The 13,765-nt window shown below is 43.1% G+C and overlaps 1 protein-coding gene across 12 annotated transcripts in view; it reads right to left on the bottom strand.

Annotated features, from left to right (window-relative positions):
* Nucleotides 1–13,765, bottom strand: part of JAK2 (Janus kinase 2) — a 159,146-nt gene that overhangs the window by 103,634 nt on the left and 41,747 nt on the right. Inside the window, exon 1 of one of the 12 annotated variants that reach the window (XM_073345266.1) lies at nt 11,554–11,823. The exons of the other annotated variants lie outside the window; for them this stretch is intronic. The gene's annotated coding sequence lies outside the window, so the exon portion shown is untranslated. Of the gene's footprint in view, nt 1–11,553; nt 11,824–13,765 lie in introns of those variants that run through there. 12 annotated transcript variants of the gene reach the window in all.

Below are 13,765 nucleotides of genomic sequence, written 5' to 3'. Positions count from 1 at the left end.
GCTATTTAAAATGTTGATTTCCACCCATTTACAATGTGATCCAATTTAATATACCTACCAAAGTACTGCAAAGCATTTTTTTTAATGCAGTAGGTTAATTAACATGGGCAAAAGACCATTTTGATGACAATTCTGAAATAAGATCTACAACACTAAGAAATCAGAGATCGCTTTTATTATATTAAAATAAAACTAGTACACAGAATCAGTGTTTCACAGCAACTGTAGGCTGTTTCTCTAGGTGCAAGTGTAACCCACTGTGGGTTATGCATCCTCCCTCTGTGTCTGATCAATAGAGCATACCGGACTGTTAAAGCTCTGACCTACAGAGCCTGGCTCTTTAGCTCAAACTGTAGATGCTTGTGCTTTTTTCAGCTCTGGAGTTTCCTGGTTCTGTTCCTGGTATGTCAGTCAAGGCAATGGCTGTCACACAAGGAGTGGCACTAATATAGAAGTGTTCAAGTAGAAACAGCCATATTCATTTTAGGCACACAAGAAAGCCATTTTTCCTAAAAGAAAAACTACCTGAAGTGTATCCGCCTATAGCACCATGCCAAAAGCCTTTCAATGGCATAAAGATTGCAGTTTTTGTTAACAACATATAGGTCTGTCATTGCTTTCTATGGCAAGCCAGTTGCTCCTACAAAACTTTACCCAAGTAGTTTTAATCTGCTGATGAAGTCTGGAGCCCTCCCTTCACTGCAACAATAATTCCTCTAAATAGTTATTACTTTAGTAGAGAAACTCAGGCTTCTGCCCAAAATAAACACGGACTTCCTCTTCTCTGAGTTGTCAGGTCCTTCCATGTTAATCACTTTACAAGAAATAGCATTGTTTCCATTTAACCTCCTCTTCCTCTTATGCAAAAAAATGAAAACTTGGCAGTTGTAACAAAAGCAGGTGAAAACAATTCCAGAGGTACGATTTTTACATTGTGGGTGTCTCTTAAATTATGCTATTTTCTAGTTTCAACTCTTCTATTAACCTGAGATCAGAGGTGAAAGTAAGCCGATCCGGTCTGGTCCGTTGTACTGGTAAGAGTTGGTACACAGGCGACCCCCAGCAGTGCCAGAGCCCCGGGCCCTTTAAATCGCCAGAGTCCTGGGGTAGCGGCGGCGGCGGCGATTTAAAAGGGCCCGGGGCTCCCAGCTGCTGCTACCGCTACCCCAGGGCTCCGGCTGCTGGCGCGGTAGGGCGGCCAGGAGCCCCAGGGTAGTGGTAGTGGCAGCCGGGAGCACTGGGCCCTTTAAATTGCTGTCAAAGCCCTGGGGTAGCGGCAGTGGCCGGGAGCCCCGAGCCCTTTAAATCGCAGCCGGAGCGCCCGGCAGCATGGACTGGGCAGCACTGAAGGGCTGGCCGGCAGGCGGAGTCTGGCCCCAGCCCTGCCTCTTCTGCCTGAGGCCCCGCCCCTTCCGGTTGAGGACCCCCGCCGCCCTGCGTACCGATAAGTCCCTAAAGTTACTTTCGCCCCTGCCTGAAATGCTTATGAAGCAACCAGGTGAAAGCAAATACTACAGTCTCTCTGAATCAGTTTATTCACCAAAGTCTGTTCAGGCCCCAATCCTGCAAAAACATGAAAGCACACACCAGCAGTCCTACTGAAGTCATAAAGCACACACATAAGTGTTTGGAGGATCAGGGCCTGAAAGTGCCATTCATATTAATTAAATTGTTTTCATCTGTATTCTGTCTGCTCGTTTTACAACTGATTCACCAACTCTGTTACCTTCATTCCTTGCTCTATTTTAAAAGCTGTTCATCTGCATAACCCCGAGCAAATGAGATTATTAGCCTAGCACCAAATTAAAAATGTGACATGGCAAGAAATTTTCATTGCTCCATTTTTTACTTGGCCAAAAGCCCAAGTTACATTTTAAGCATCCCAATATTAATAGCAATTTGGGAGGGAGGGGAGACATTAGCTTCCCTTCTAGTAAAACAGATTTGCTTTGACTACAGTCTTTAAATATGTGCACAATACAGAAATTCTTAAAAATTACATGGTAGGAATTAGTGTATCTTTTGTAAATTATATTATATGGTGCTATCATATTACAGCTAAAATTGACTTTTCCACTGTGGTACCTTCCACCATCGTGCAAATACTTAAAGCCCTGCATGGATACAAAATGTATATCCACAGATGTGGATATAAAGCGAATATCTGCAGAGCTCTACCAGGAAGCAGAAGCAACAGCAGCAGCATGTGGGGCCGCTGCTTGCAGGAGCCAGCACCCAGCCCAGGCAGCTCCTCTGGCGTGACTGTTATGCGCCCTGCCCCCAATCCCTGCCACTAGGGTGGCCACCCAGCTCATCGGCAGCTGTCCCTCATCACGTTAATGTGTGCAAGCAGCTCGCATGCTCCCGGGCAGGGGTCCCTTTCACACAGCAGTGTGCGTCTCCTGCCCAGTAGCTCCATGGATATCCGCTTTATATCTGCAGATATAAATTTTGTATCCACACGGGGCTCTACATATAGCCAGCTGTCAAACTGAAGCATGCTGATCAGGCATATGTGCAGCTGAATGTAACATCTGCCATGTAACCAAAAAACTTAGCAAAATTCAGAAACAGAACGGACATTTGTAGGAATAACAAGAATACCCAGAGTTACAATGATTGAGGCTAACCAATTCTGGAAGAGACAGTTAAGCTCATAAATCTGGGTTTTAACCAATCTCTAACTACTTGGGAGCAGGAGGTTTCTCACACTTCCTCAGAAGCATCTGGTGCTGGCCACTATCAGAGATAGGTTACTGGACTAGACGGACTCTGGGTCTGATCCAATATGGCAATACCAATGATCCTAACCAGAATGATATCTGACTGCAAGCATTTGATGGATCAGAGTTGTCATTCTTCATGATGATCAAATAATATTACTATCTATGTGCACCCACCATATGATCAGCGCGCACACACAATTCCTCTTCTACCCTTCATCAGAGCTGATTTTAGTTGCCACATGGATGTTAGATTGGAATGATTCACCTGCTTGTCCATACTCATGCAAGGAAGAAACTGGTTATTTAAAAAGACAAATGTCATTTCTATTCACTTTCAGCAAAGCCAATAGTAGGCTTAATGCCTGTATATTTAAAGGAGTGAGAAAGGAAAAGTAATTTACAGTCAGGGGAAACCCTGGATTCTGATGAACTTCCAGTTATACAAACAATTCTCATATGAACTTACTACTCCCTGACTGGCCACGTTAAATCATACTTTTCAACAAAAAAAACATTACCATTACAATAACCTCCAAATGAAGCCGCTATTACTATTCTGAGTAATCACAACAGAGATTTCTCTAACTGTGCATTTTACAAGCCAAGGTGCTCTGCTGAACTCAGACCTAAAAATCCTTGCTAAAACGCTTGTGCTGAATCTTCAGTGCACTTCACCAGGGCAGCACAAAGAGGATTTAAAGGGAGCTTAAACAGTCCTCAGGCATCTCTAACTTGTGCCATGGGCTAAACTTGCCCTATAATGCCCCCTGGATAGAACAGACAGAAAGCTGTCTCTGCCCGCTCCATTCCAGGCATGCCAAGCTCTGCCCTGGTGCACATGAAGATCTGCCCTCGTGCCTACAGAACAGCACAAGTAGTTTCTAGTCTGATTTAAGGTTAAAATCAGAATTGTGTCTGGTAATTCAAATATAAACAATCCTTACCCATTCTTCAAAATATATTGTATGTTTCACAGGGATTTGAGATTAAAAAATTTGTTTTAGAAATGACATGACAAGGGAAAACTGTCTTTTCTTGCTTCTTTGCAATGTATTATAAGTATAAAGCCTTTCTCAAACTGTGGGAATTTAGGTCTTTTCTTCCCTGCTTTATAGGAAAGTCTCCATAGACTACAGGAGATTTAGTAGGATTATAACACAAGATAAACCATGTACGTAAAACCCGATTAACTTAGGAGGGCAGAAATTTTTAGTCAAATGTTTAAAACTATGTTTTTATTTTGTTTTTGTCAACATCTATTCAGCTTGAATGCCCAACAAATAACTAAAAGAAGAGATCAGGGTTCAGGATTCAGTATCACACTATTTCAACTAAAGGTGAAGAACACTACCAACCCACATCACTGAGGCCCCTCCAGTGAGACCTCAAGCAAAACAAGGATTACAAGGTTTGACATTCCTGACAGCTATAAAGTAAAATACGAGCAGGAAAACAAAAATAAAAACATCTTTCAGACCTGCTTTATAATTCATAAAAATACAAACTAAAGAAAAAAAAGAAAAACCTCCCATTTTTTCCCCTTCGGAGGTCATCTTTAACTGATGCAGAAAAAGCATTTGACCCTCTAGATCATTTGCCTTTGGTATATCTTCGACAACCTAATGGTGAACATGCATACTTTGGTGTCTCAACATTCCAACGTTCTCTCACTACAAAAGTTTCATGGACTTACAGTACCTTTTAGCACGTGAAAAAGCTGTATACAAAACATGAGGAACACCAAGGGATTCCTTTTACTGAGTTAATCACAAGACACTCACTTGCTGCTGGTATATCATGTACTCATTGTGTTGCTCATGTTTTTCTGTATTTGTCAGAAAATAAAGATCTGTATTTTACATTAAATGTTTGCCACATTATCACAAATACTTATTCTAATTTTTTTTTAAAAAAAAGAAAAAGATGGTTGGACAGAATTACTGAAAGGAGGAAAAACAGAAGAAAAAGCATTTTAAAACAACAAACTTATCAATGCACTTTACATGTAGTATGTTCCGACAACCAAAATATTCATTCCACACCAAAACCTCCTTTTGCTACATTCGGAAGGTTAACATCACAGGCCTTGTAGTGTATAAGATTAGAATAGGACATTTCAATCAAGTCTATACTGGCCCTTTTTGCATAATATTTTTGCAGCCTTCTGTAGCATCCCTTTTGGGATAGTCTTACTCCTGCGGGAGCCACGGAGTGTAGCCAGTGCATAACTAAACATTTAAGTCTTGTGTAGCAATACAAATCGTTCATCAAAAGTGAAACATTTCCTCTTGCAACCTATTGCTCCTCTCCTTCCTCCAGGCAGGATGAGTAAGACAGAACAAACAAAAGGGAGAACACAGAGGGAAGTCGGAGTTGGAGGGAACAGAGAGGCAGAGCTCAGAAAGAGAGAAATTTCTGCAGCCTTTTGCTTTGGATGGCCCTCCAGCCAGATCTCTCTCCTCTAGGGGGGGAGTGGGGAGGGGGGAAAAGGTAAAGGTTGGGAAGGGTTCCATAGACACAGCAGGTACTTTGTGCCATCTGTTTCGTTGTTCCAGCCCAGAGAAGATTTGCCTGGACTCCCGAGGGGAAGGAATTTGTTGCTTAGACAAGCTTTAACTCCTGTCCACACAGATGAAGTTTGCTACTTAGTGAGCGTTAAACGTTCCTGCCTCAAATGTCTGTTTCAGAAACCTCCACATAACCTCTACCTATACAACAACTGCTTTTGAAAGTATCCCTAGGGAACTGCCCTGTAACCATTGTCCAGTAAATCATTTATGTTCTCTCCCAAAGCCCAGTGATGTCAATGGGAGTCGAAGTTTCCATCAACTTCAAATGAGTGTTGGATCAGGCCCTGTAGTACAGGGGTGGGCAAACTTTTTGGCCCAAGGGCCACATCTGGGAATAGAAATTGTATGGCAGGCTATGAATGCTCACAAAATTGGGGTTGGGGTGCGTGCTCTGGCTGGGGAAGCGGGCCCCGGGGTGGGGCCAGAAATGAGGAGTTCAGGCTGTGGGAGAGAGCTCCGGACTGAGGTGGGGAAGTGGAGGTGGGTACAGGTTCCACCTAGGGGGTGCAGGCTCTGGGGTAGGGCTGGGGATGAGGGGTCTGGGGTGCAGGAGGGTGCTCCAGGCTGAGATCGAGGATAAGGGCTGGGGCATGGGGGGAGGCTCTGGGGTGCAGGCTCTGGGCGGCGCTTACCTCAAACGGCTCCTGGAAGCAGAGGCATGTCCCGTTTCCAGCTCCTATGCAGAGTCGTGGCCAGGCAGCTCTGCATGCTGCCCCAGCCTCAGGCACTGTCCCTGCAGCTCCCATTGGAGTGCTGGAGGGGGCCACTGGAGTGCGTAGGAGTCGGACGGGGGCTATGCCGCTACATCCAGGAGCCGCATAGAGTGGCCTCCGACCCTGCTCTCTGGCTGGAGTGCAGCATGTCCTCTGGAATGGCAGCCGAAGCATGAAGGGGCATATGAATGTTTAGCATATCTGGCACATAAATACCTTTCAATGCTGGCTACAAAAGTGCCATGAAAAACCTGTTCTCACTTTCTGGTGACATTGTAAATAAGAAGAGGGCAGCATTATCTCCCGTAAATGTAAACAAACTTGTTTGTCTTAGCGATTGGCTGAACAAGAATTAGGACTGAGTGGACTTGTAGGCTCTGAAGTTTTACATTGTTTTGTTTTTGAGTGCAGTTATGTAACAAAAAATCTATAGTTGTAAGTTGCACTTTCACAACAAGATTGCACTACAGTACTTGTATGAGGTGAACTGAAAAATACTATTTCTTTTATCATTTTTACAAATATTTATAATCAAAAATAATGTACACTGATTTCAATTACAACACAGAATATAGTATACATGAATGTAGAAAAACAACCAAAATATTTAATAAATTTCAATTGGTATTCTATTGTTTAACAGTATGATTAAAACTGCGATTAATCGTGATTAATTTTTTTTGAGTAAATCATGTGAGTTAACTGACTAATCGACAGCCCTACTCTTTAACCTACATGAGTGAATATGGTAGTCATGTGCAGTTTTCATGTGGAGAATGCAACAGGATCTACACGGGCATTTTGCAATAGACCATAAACCTATATTCAAGGAAACAGTTGTGATTCTGTCCCTCCCTGTTTATGTGAAATATGGTGGCTAAAGCTGGGCAGAGAAGAGTAATGAATTTGGTTTCACAGGATTTCAGTATTTTGAAATTAGGAAAGGAAACCAAAAATTTCCAAGTGCTCCATGAAAGGAAATGGAGCAACAGAGCGCAGAAGCCCGACAGGCTGCTAAGGAGCCAGGTGAGTGAGCGGGCAGAAAACAAATGTAAGCTCTTTGGGGCAGATACAGTCTCTTCTTCTGGGTTTGTACAGTGTCTGGCACAACAGGTCCATGTCCATGACGGGTGCTCTGAGGCACTTATGCAGTCGATCAATCAATAGCATACACAGAGCATCCCTTGATGATATTTTCTGTATTCTTTCTTTTCTGACATATTATACACTGATCAGATGGGATTTATCAACACATAGATTCGGAAAAATCCCATCACACAAACCAACCTTGTTTCTAGGAAAGACATGTTCTAGCTCAGCCAGAGAAACATTGATATTAAAAGAAGGAAAGAAAGGACCATGAAGAATGTTCTCCTCAGGTACTAGGGTTACCAGGTGTCTGGTTTTCGACACCAGGTCAAAAAGGGACCATTGTTGGCTCCGGTCAGCATCGCTGACTGGGCCGTTAAAAGTCTGGTTGGTGGCACAGCAGGGCAGGCAGGCTCCATGCCTGGCTCCACAGGGCTCCCAAGAAGCATCTGGCATGTCCGGTTCCTAGGCAAAGGGGCAGCAACGGAGGCTCTGCACGCTGCCCCCGCTCGCAGGTGCTGCTCCAAGCGTCAGCTCCACAGCTCCCATTGGCTGGGAACCATGGCCAATGGGAGCTGCGGGGACAGCACCTGTGGGCAGGGACAGTGCACAGAGCCACCTGGCCGCCCCTCCATGTAGGAGCCAGAGGGACATGTCGCTGCTTCCCGGGATCTGCCTGACATCAGCGCCACCCAGAGCCCGCACCCTGAACTCCCTCCCACACTTCTCTTTCTCTTTTTCTGTCCTGATTTCTCCCTCCCCTGATTTCCCTATTATCCCTCCTTTATGGGTCAGCAAAGCCACTGTCTCCAGAATAACTGTCCTATTTGTGCTTACATGGGGTTTCAAAATTAATTTGGAGGATGGGTCCAGGATTCTCCCTATGTAAACCCAGAGGGTAAAGAGTTATTCTGTGTACAAGAATTTGCTGGCCTGCACAGCGATAGGAGGGGTTGGGGGGGAGGAGTGGGAAGGAAGGAAAGACATGAGTCAAAAATGGTTTAACAGTGTTTAAAATACATTTTCCCCATATCTTATAAACTCCCGTCTCCTTTGCTTTTTGGTATTATTCCCTTCTCGTTTATGTCACTGCTGAGCCTCCCACTTTCAACCAATAAAAGCGCGTGAGTGAGAAGCTGAGGAGGTATGAGGAGCTTACTGCTGGCAAACTGTCTGGAGATTCTTAAAAAAAAAAAAAAAAAAAAAGCCAATCAGAGCTCAAGGATTACAGTAGCCAAGGTGGAGAGATTTTCATAGTTATGGTACAGATATTAAGACAATCATATAGGTCCAGATTGTGACCTGTTCTCACAGCATTGGGGGCCCTTAGGGTGTGTCTAAACCATATTTTGGACCAACAGACTTGGGTTTGTAGGGCTCACATTACTCGTCCAAAAACAGCTGGGCAGACTCCTTCTGAAGTTGTAGCTTGGGCTCCGAGGCTCAAGGAGGGGGTGGGTATGACGAGTTCAGTCACAGAGACCACCTTGGGACATGCTGAGATTACCTCTAAGCTTCTTTCACAGACTAGATTCCTTCCTACTCTGGGCCCAATCCTTTCCCCAGTACAGTCCTTGTTAGTTTCAACAGACATCTTAGGTGGAAAGCAGGGGCTCTCTCATGCCTGGTGGCCTCCTTTGTTCTGTTCCACCCACTTTTATAGCTTTGGCACAAGGTGGGGATCTTTTATCTCTCTGGGTCCTCACCCCTCCTTCTAAATGGGAAAAGTACCAGATTTAAGATAGATTCTAGTATCCTGTGACATGGTCACATGTCCTGTGAGACCTCATTACCCACGGGCTGGCCCACACATACAAAGGAAGACTTGCAGGTAAATAAACCATCTACAACCAATTGTCCTAGTCAATGGGAGCCATCAAGATTCTAAACCACTATTAAAGGCCTATACTTTGCATAATTACAATAGGACCTCAGAGTTATACTTCATATTTCTAGCTTCAGATACAAGAATGATACATGCATACAAATCAGAGGAATACATTCAGTAGGTTATAACCTTTGTAATGATACCTTACAAGAGACCTTTTGCATAAAGCATATTCCAGTTACATCATATTCACATTCATAAGCATAATTTCATAAAGCATATGAAGTGCAGCGTCACAGTGGGGTTCAGAGCCCAAGCTGCAACTTCAAAGTGCTATCTACACAGGTATTTTTAGGGCACTAGCATGAGCCCTGCACTTAGCCCAAGTCTCTCAAACCACACTTGGTGGTTTGCTCCAAAATGCTGTGTGGACATATCCTTAGTTTCTACAACTAGTCTAAGATGGCTGAGATTACCCTTCCCTATCAAACTACTACACCTCTATCTTTGGAGCTTTTACAATTGTTACTTGGCAAATCGGTTACTTTGCCATGTTGGGTTTAATCTGAACAAACACCGCACAATCTCAATGAAAATCCTAAATCTTCCAGACCACAATCCTAGGGGGTCTCCTTTTCTAGAGAGATGTGAAGGAGGAGGTGCTGAACAAGTGTTTTTCATGTAAGCCTTTTTTAATTTTTTTTTATGATTATTTGAAGTGTTTTTGTTTGCTTCCTTGTTTGTAAAGTTTATCATCTCCCCCAATCTGCAAAAAAGGGAAAGGCAAACTGAGTGTTGCAGAATATGCTATGTAACTTAGATAAAACATGCTCATCCTGTTATTGCTACTCACTAACCGTACTTGTGAAAAGTCTTTTGGAAAAAAAACTGACAAAGAAAGCACTCTCCTGGCTCAAACCATAAAAAATGGGAGAACTTCTGGACAAATGCTGCACACAAGAGCTACAGAAGAGAAATACACTTCAATAGTATAACCAGAAGACTATCCACACATTTCTTTACGAGTTGTTTCATAGTCAGAAGAGAATCTGGAAGTATGCACTTACACCAAATTAGCCCTATGCAGAAATTACAGTCAGAAAGTAAACAAGATAACCTAAAGTCACAGTGAATCAGCAATCTACATACTACAACCAGAAGTTGTATTACAGTGATGGTCTCTGCTGTGGCATATCTAAAGAGGCTTATACCATATTTACAACTTTGAGCATCGCTATTCAGTTAATTGCTTCAACTTGGAAACAACCTATCAATATCATGTAAAGTCAAGTTATGATTCTGCTCCTCAAAGTGGTTTTTAATACTTTTGAAATTTACATAAATGGTTCTAGTTTTATGGTGGGAAAGCAACTTGTTCATTAAAATAATTTATCTAATTGCAATAATCCAAAACAATACAATTTTCAAAATAATCCTTTCATTACAACTTAAAATCTTCTGTTTTTAGAGAATCTAATTCTATAGAACGCTGTCTGGATAAAATTTTGTACAATGTTATTATTTGCATTGTGGTAGCACCTAGAGACCCCCATCAGTACCAGGCACTGTACACCCAACAAAAAGACAGTCCCTGCTTCTAAAGGTTTATAATCCACAGCCACAATCCTGCAAAGGTTTATACACAGTGGGTAGTCCTATTGACTTCAGAGGAGCTACACGTAACACACCAAGTAAATTATGTGTGTAAATCTTTGCAGGATCAGGGCCCAAATATATGATAACTGACAATAAGTGGATACAGCAAACTGATCAAGAGAGGCAAGACAGGGAAACCATGAAACTATCATGTTTAATATAATAAGCCATAGTGGGAGGATACCACAAGTACGTACAAGTTTTAAATGAAGATTTACTGACATATCCCTCAAAGAAAATTGTTCAGAAAAATGAAAACCTGCCACAAAGATTTAAAATAAGGGGCCAATTACAGTGTATATTATATTGCAGTTTCTGTTACTACAATTCAATTCTTCTGTCAACAAATGTTAAAAAGGAAGTGAGAACTTCAAAAATCATATTTTTGACGCCATAAATTATTGAATAATACAAAACAACCGTTTTGACAGTCTATCTATATAATTCAGAGGAATGTATTTGCTTGATAGTTTATTTCACACTTCCTTTGCCATCCGTGGCCTGCAAGTTCTCCACTGGTTCCATATCTGAAATACCAGTCAGCTACATTAAAGATACAACAAGACATGCACTGCCAAGATCACTTTATCTCTATAAACAGACCTCAGCAGAAAAATGGAAGCCTACAAAAACAAGCCAAGGCTTTGAAAGCAAACCAAGGGTTGTAGTAAAAAGTGTGCTGCTGGGGTACTTGTCTTTCATAATAAACTAAAATTAGAGAGACTGTTTCATTAACTCCAAAAAAAAAAAAAAATCAATACTACCTTCAGTTAAAAACATTTTTTTTAAAAAGAGCATTTTCATGGAAACATTGCCTTAATAAATTCAACTATTTATGGTCAATGTACAAAATGCAAAAAAAAATTGTTAATACAAAACTGGTTTATGTTTCAGGTGTGTCACAAGCTCACCCAATACATTTGCAGGTTTAAAATTTCTTCTGTTTTGAGAGAGAAGAGGAAGTTACTCACCTTGTGCAGTAACAATGGTTCTTCGAGATGTGTCCCCCTATGGGTGCTCCACTTTAGGTGTCTGTATGCCCCTGCACCTCTAATCGGAGATTTTTGGCAGCAGTGTCCCGTTGAGCCCACACATGTGCTCTCCCTCCCTCATGGTCTGCCTCAAGCTATTTAGCACTACACGGGCAAACCCCCCTCACTTCCTTCTCTACCACAGAGTCCTATAGAGAACTCCAAAGTAGAGGGGAGGAGGGCGGGTTATGGAGCACCCATAAGGACACACATCTCGAAGAACCATTGTTACTGCACAAGGTGAGTAACTTCCTCTTCTTCTTCGAGTAGTGTCCCTATGGGTGCTCCACTTTAGGTGGCTCCGGAGAAGTACCCACTACTGGAAGCTGGGACTTCGGAGCAGAGACTTTTACTACAGGAGTACTATGGAGTTGAAGATGGTGTCAGTGGCCACATCTTCAGTGGTCGCATAATGTTCTGCAAAAGTATGGACAGAGGCCCCAGTCATTGCTCTATAGATTGGGGAGATAGGGGTAGCCCTATGGAATGTGATTGAGGTAGGAACTGATCTCATGGAGTGCATATGGACGGAAGCAAGTTGTGCCCTTGCTAAGTGATTAATGCAACTAGAGACCCATTTGGACAGTCTTTGAGGAGATATCACAGAGCTTTTGGATCTTTCTGTGGATGAAAGGAAGAGTTTAAGGGATTTCCTGAAGTCCTTAGTCCTGTCCAAGTAGAATGCTAATGTCCTTCTAATATCTAGCATACGCACAATTGTCTCCCAGTTGTCACAATGTGGTTTTGGGAAAAAAAACCAGGGAGATGGATCTGCTGATTTATATAAAAAGTGCAGAAAAAGTAGGGAGAAACTTGGGATATGACCTTAGAGTTGTTATTTTTTTTAATGACAAAGGCCGTGAACGATGGGTGTGCCATCAGGGCCGCTATTTCTCCTATGTGCCTAGCTGAGGTGATGGCAATTAGAAATGCTCTCGTCACGGACAGGTGTAAGAGAGAACAAGTTGCCCTGGACTCAGAGGGAGGTCTAGTCCAAGCCCTGAGAACTAAATTAAAGTCCCAAGCTGGAGCGGGTGGTGTCACATGGGGGAAGAGAGTCCCAATGCCCTTAAAGAACCTACATATTAGTGGTTGAGCAAACTCCAAGTGGGAAGCCATTTTCACCATGAGATGTACCTTAAGGGAGCTGAGTGAGAGTTTAAAATGTAGCGCAAAATCAGAGGGAGGAAAGATGAGGTTGGGTCTGTCCGTTTGGAATGGTACAAACTTGGAGTCGTTTCCATTTTGTAGATAGGTATGTGGAGTGGTCAGCTTGTGGTTGTGTTGCAACATGTGTTTCAGCTTGTCAGAGCATTCTGCTTCTAAGCCTTGGAACAAAGAAAGATCCAAGCCTGCAGGCGGAGGACCCATTGGTTGGGGTGAAGGGTCAGTCCATTGTTTTGAGAGAGCGGGTGAAGAATGAGCTGACATTAGAGGAACAGGAGGGCATACTGCCATCTGCGTCAGGTAAGGGAGCCAGACTTGTCATAGTCAAAAGGGGCAATCAGAATAACTCTCGCTTTATTTTGTTGAATTTTCAACAGAATCTTGGATAGGGTAGGAAACTGGGAAGAGACATACAACTGGGCCCTTTCCACTGGGAAGATGAGGGCAACTGCCAGTGAATGTTTCCCCAAGCCAGCCCTGGAGCAGTAACCAGGACCTTTCTTGTTCCGATAAGTAGTGAAGAGATCCATAGGCCGGGTTTCCCCAAAGGGTGGCTATATCTTGAGGCACCTCTGAATTCAGTATACACTCATTGTCGTGAGAAAATTCCAGCTGAGACTGTTGGTTGTCCCATTCTGTATCCTTTGTAGACAGACAGCTGAGATGAGCACATTGTGATGGGTGCATCAATTCCAAAGTTTGAATGCTGTCTTGCAGAGGGAGGGAGATCTGGCAGCTCCTTAGCAGTTTATTCAAAACATACAGGTCACATTAAGACCATCATAGCCGTTGTGGGTTGTTTTTGATGAAAGGCAGAGTTTGTGCACAGGCACTCCTGGCAGCCCTTAGCCCCAAAAGAGTGATGTGGAAGGCCACTTGTCTTGAACCTTGTAGTTGTGTAGGTGAGCTCCCCAGGGTATTAGGGAGATGTGTCCAAGGGTGGTGAATGTGGGTAGCGAGAGGAATTCTCTCGCTTGTACTGCAT

The sequence above is a fragment of the Lepidochelys kempii genome, chromosome 5, assembly GCF_965140265.1.
Source record: "Lepidochelys kempii isolate rLepKem1 chromosome 5, rLepKem1.hap2, whole genome shotgun sequence".
Classification (NCBI taxonomy): Eukaryota; Metazoa; Chordata; order Testudines; family Cheloniidae; genus Lepidochelys; species Lepidochelys kempii.
The sequence above is the reverse complement of the archived record's forward strand: the minus strand, read 5'-3'. Positions and strand labels throughout refer to the sequence as shown.